Genomic DNA, 6,293 nt, shown 5'->3' on the forward strand with positions numbered 1-6,293 from the left:
TAGTATATATATATATATATATATATATATATATATATATATATATATATATATATATATACTTGTATTTTTATTAAAACTTTGATGATTATTTAACGATAATAAAAGCATTTCTTTTAACTTCTCGGAGATAAGAGTGAATCTATTGGATCACTGCAATTATACTTTTTATGTTATATTTGCAAATTTGAATTCTTCTTATTAAAATAAATTTAGTATTCGCACATATATACACATATTTTTATGAATTATGTCATTTTGGTTCCTTATTTTGAAATTAATTAGTGCCTTTTAGTCATAAATTAAATAGATTTTGCAGATCCAGCGTCAGTAACTGTGTTACAAATTTTGACGTCGTTCTGGAAGATTAATTACTTTATATAATAACTATTAAATACGTATTTAACGCATTAATCATTAAATACGTATTTTAAAAACTCTATTTCACCTTATTCACTTTAAAACGTTGATTTTTTATTAAAATTTTAAAAAGAAGTACTCTAATATATTGCTATAAAATATTTAAATATTAGATATGCATTACGCAGAGAGTATAATCAACAACTGAGAATATTGCCTTTGATGCATTATATTCGACAATAACGTCAGTTTCTAAACAGTTAGTTAGGAATCTGTGAAATGTACCAAAGTGATGTTCCTATGCATGTTCCTAGTTATGCTAGTTGCTATTATCGTTTTCGAACGTACTATTAGAATCCTCAGCAGTAGGAAACGTACGTCACTCTTGATAACAACTGATTATGATAAATTCATCGAGATAATGAGTCCAGTTTGACAATACCTTGATGTTACATCGACGTTATATCAATATTGCAAAGCCATTGAATTTTTCCTCTTACTTAAAAATGATTGAATGGACACGTATTCAATTGTATATTTAAAACTCGTTACTTTCTTTTTACGAGAATTAAAAACTTGTCACATGAAAGTTAACTATTAAATAAGTTTCTCATTTCCAGCCATCTCTCGCATCGATTCGAGAGTCTTTGCTCAGTAAGAAGACTTGAGAAAAGAAGTTCTTGCTTCAATAAGTTCAAGACAGAGTAAGACCAAGGGATTAACCTTGTGCTCTGAAAATATTATCTTTCACGAGGGTCTTGCAATCCTTAAGGGATGTATCTACAACACGCGCTGCTGTCAGAGAAGATTATGTCGCATCCACGTTAACATTCATGACGTTTGCATTATGAGAGGGAAAAACAGAGATTAAAGAAATTAATTATTGCCAAATTGCCAGGTTTTAGCATAGGAAGAAAGAAAAATAGAAGCATAAACTAAGTCCAAATTGCCATGTCAAAATGAATTATTTCTATGTTTATTTACGACCGAGATATTTAAAAATCGGATAACTCTTGAGATTCCCAGCATAATTAAATATGGAACAGTTAATGTGATAACATACATCCTATATTCTATAAATATAACATATTTAAACGTATAATATATTATAAATATAAAATATATACAAATACTTTCAAAAAAAGATATTATTTTATAGATACTATAACGGAAGCTTACAAAACCTAAACTCAATTTATCCAGCTTGATCTGCCCCTGGATAATAAAAATGCTATAATTTACTTAAAGTTTATTTTTCATATAGCTACTGTCTCGAAAACTAAATTTATTACACGGGCGATAAGATATTGAACTTACACGCGAAACTCTTTTGAAGCGCAAGCATGACTCCGACTTTTTCCGACAGGAATTATCTTTTAAAAATATACTCGCCCTTGAAAGATAAAACCTATGCAGAATCGTATAAAATTTGCGGAATACTGTTATTGTATCCTGTCAATGCAATAACAAAGCGCATTATCAAACATTTTAATATTTTCGATTTATACATTAATAATTTTAATTAGAGACCAAACAATTAAAATTAATGTTCATGTGAATTAATCTTTAAATAGAGAAACTTGTCTATTATATACGTTTGCAAAAATTGAGCGCAGTTTTTTAGTTTCCATTTAGAAAAACACTGAAGCTTTTAATTTAAAATATCTGTTTTGTGCTCTTAAAAAATTGAAAGCAGTTAAAAAAAAGTGAGAGCAAAAATGTTATATTTACAACATTGGCTGACAAGTCTAATTGAAAATTGAATCTTGTTAATTCAATAAGAAATAGAAGTTTGTAAATTCAATCTTGTTAATTCAATGATGTACTAATTAAAATAAATACGCCAGGTTCTTATTTAATAAAATATTATTTATTTTATTAATCTTCATAGAATGAACGTTATAGTGGCGCTGAAATAGTGTTATATTTTGAGGCAAAGAATACAATGAAATAAAATACAACAAATCTTATTCAAAAAGAAAAGCTGTAAAATACTTTTAAAAAAATAGACCCTGCCCTCTAAAGGTTAAAATATATTGAATTAGCAAGAGATTCTATTTTCTAATTTCACTGCCGTCGATTAATACCATTCATCATCATGCTTTTTCTTCCATGCAGAAATATATTATGAACGAAGTTAGAACGTGAAACATAGTGTCGCAATAAATTCTCGATTAGCAAAACCTGTTTTTCTCTGATTATTTTCCCATCGATCGAAGTCGCAGGAATCTAACATGCTACAAAGAAATGACGGTGCACCAACGACGTTCCCGCCAAAAATTCACGCCGTCGACGATGAACGTGTAATACCCGCGATCGTCCTGGAACATCCGCTTCGAATCCACCCGCGACCAATATGATCCATATGGTTCGCCGCACGTGCCCGCACGGACAAAACGCGAGATTCTTTCCTCGCGGGCGGCAGCAGACCGTGGGTTTACGATATGCTCTAAAAATAGCGACGATCATAAAGCCGCCACGCGGACGGGCGAAGCCGCGAACACGACGTCGCGGCGACACGCACACGCTCGTCCAAGAAGCACATCGAGTTGAGAGAAAATCGAAATAACTTTATTTTAACATCGTAAAAGTCAAGATGAAATAAAGTCATTTTGATCTTTCGTTGACTTTTATACGTTCATCCATAGGGCGTAATTCCTCCGTGCAGTCTCGATAGGCGCGTACTCGATTTTTTGTACATCACCCGTTCTTTGCATTTATTAACTCTCTATTTATCAGAGGGTGGTGAGGATTCTAGAGGATTTGATAATGTATGAAAAAGAAAGAAAAAAAGAGAAATAAAAGCAATATGTGACAGAGGATACTCACGGGATCCGTGCTCCAAATGAGAACAGAAGGCCCGTCGCCGATGAAGGTAATCATTTCGACACGCCGCGTTTCCCGATGCACAGTGTTGGTGCGACTCTCTCGGGCGTCTCTCTCAGCAGCTCGTTCACCAACGGCGACGACGGCACCTTCCTCCACGCGACAGTACCGCGACGCTCATGATCGACGACGACGACGACGACGACGACGACGACGAAGATGGCAGTCTTGTCCGATTGTGCTTCCTTGTGCACGCCCCGGACACCGTCGACTCGACGTGCGTGCGTGCGTGCGTGCGTGCGTGCGTGCGTGCGATGCGCGACACTCTCACGCAAGAAATCGCGCGATCACGCGTGCCCGCGGTGGCCGCGGTCGATCCTCGGAATCCATGACAGGTATACGTGCGACACGTATACGTTGATGTGCACGGAGCGGAGCGGTGCGAGGCGTGGATCGCATGCGCCGCTTCAAGGTAAGAGTCGTCGCGCTCTGTGCCATCGCGAATGCGCCAGGGCGGACGTAGACGAGAAACCTCGCGGGCGGAAATTCAAAGCGTTTCCCGCCAAGTTTCTGTGGAATAGAAGGCGATGATGTTATCGCGCGCTGTAAATGTAAACGCGAAATGTTGGAGCGTATCTTGACAGTGGTAATCGCATACGGCATAATTCCATACGGCAGAGATCATTTCAGCAATATTGTAGCAAGATTGCAACGTTCTAGTAATATTACTGTAATATTGCAAATGTTATTGTAAGTTTTTGTGCTGTATGGGATGTAACCGAAGTATCTCGTATCTCTGGTGAAAATAAAAAATGTAAGTCGAATGTAATGGGAGAGTAATAAAAAGTATAAACGAAGCTTCTAGGAAACGAAAATTGAAACGAAAGAGGCGTTTACGTTCTATTACTCTCCCATTATATTCGACTTACGCTCTGATTTTTATTTTTATCAGAGATATGATCAGTATTCAGGAGTATTGTCCAATATTTGTAATTGTGTTCTATCATTTTCTTTTTTCTTAAAGGAGGTAAAAAACGAAAAGCAATAAACTTGAATTACGATGCAAAGATATTCTTACACTGACCTGAAAACACATCGCCGATACACGTCAAGTCAATGCCTAGAATTACAAATCTTGGACAGCACTAGATCTTTTTAGTTAAATTTTTTGTAACATGGAGAAAAAAAAGAAAGTTGTTCACCTGTCGCATGACAAACGATGCGCAACGTATCGCCCATCATATTTCTCAGGAGTCTAGAACGGCCATGAATTATGTTGAAAAATGTCACGCTAATCAAGATCGTAATTATTCGAAGTAAAAATTCGTTCCGAAAATAAAATTGACGAAACAGAAGAGAGCGAGAGTAGAACTAGTCACTACCTAACTAATTAATAATCCATTGTCTCATGACTCACAAAATTTTCTATTCTAAAGTCAACACTTTTTTAACATCTAAGGTGTCGCCTTATTTAAAATGTCCGATGTATTGTTCCGGCGAGAAGTCGCGCGCATGTCGATTCATTCGATATTTCGAGAATAGCGAGTAGCGCATTTCAAAGTGTCAGTTTTCGAAAGTTCAAGTTTTTTTATACTTATTTTAAATTTTTTTTAAGACGTGAACAATTCCGTATCTCATCACCTTAAAAATATTTTTTGTGAATCTAAAGTTATAAATAATCACCGATTAATGAGCATTTTACATTGACTGCTTTATATTTATTGCGTTCTTATTCTTTAAAGCACTTTATTTAAGTACTCTATCTTTTTTAGCTAAACTTTTTGTACGGTACATCTCTCTCTTATTTTTCTTTTCATGAAGAAAAAAAAAAGAAAAAGATGGAACTGCGCAACAAGTTCAATTAAAAAAAAAAACACTTTTAAATTCTATAGTCAGCCCAAATAACACAGCGCCTACAAAACGTTAAAAAAGCGCTAAAGAATGTATATAAGCGGTTTTTTGTGCTTTGCAGGCGCTGCTTAGATCTCCAATGTAAAATCTAATTTCTAACTAAATTACATTATTTTCGATTTTATATACGTTAAGTCACGAGTTAATTTTGTTGCATAATACTGAAAATATTTTGAAGTTCAATGAAAACGAACAGACCTTTACATTCTATAACTCTTCAATGTAAAATCTAATTTCTAAGTAAATTATATTTTATTTTACATTCTTTGTGTCACAAATTAATTTTGTTGCACGTAATATTGAGGATGATAATTTAAAGAAAGCAGGATAATTAAATTTAACGCATAATTTATTTTACACATATATTTCATTACGCATTCGAGCGTTCCTTTAGAGAGACGAAATCAATCACGCTCGTACAATCGATCGATGCTTCTTTCTACTCTTATTCTCATGCACGGATAACAGGTTAAAAGCATTCTACATTTCATTGAGCGCATCGCAAGCTTGTACCGAATGATCCCTAGAGTACACAGGATTTGGTCAGTTCCGCTCAAACTCCAGTAACAAAGAGGCCGTAACTCCATACATTGTTACACAAAAAATGAATAATTATCATTTGCATATATAGATATATATTAATACATATATAATACAGAAATTCATAATGTGCTCCGAAAAAAATATTCGTTATGTATAATAATCCTACAAATATATTTATATTTCTTGAATATAGATTATCCTCATAACTGTATTAATTCCAGAGGCGCAAATCGATTTTTTAATTACTTAGATTGTGGAATTATGTGATAAAAACTTATAATGATCATTTCGGCGTAAAAACGAAGCAAAAGGAAATACAAATCTTATTAAATGATTCAAGTAAATATGTATATATAAAGAATTCATGATTATATCTAATTATCGTCATCTTCAATAACAAATTTTCCATTTCAAAAAATCTTATTAACAAAATCTGATTATAGCTCATAGCTATCCACCATAGTGCGATATTACGGCTAAGAATCGAAGTGAATAAAATGGATGACTGCAAAATTGGCACGAAAGAAATAATCCGCCTGGTACCGATTATCATGATATATTCCGTTCAACATCTTTTCACACAAGAGGGAATCTAGTTTTATTTTTTCGTTTAAAAATTTTCTCCTAACATCGCATTTTCTCCTAATAAATGA

This window comes from Atta cephalotes (genome assembly GCF_000143395.1).
Source record: "Atta cephalotes unplaced genomic scaffold scaffold00011, whole genome shotgun sequence".
Classification (NCBI taxonomy): domain Eukaryota; kingdom Metazoa; phylum Arthropoda; class Insecta; order Hymenoptera; family Formicidae; genus Atta; species Atta cephalotes.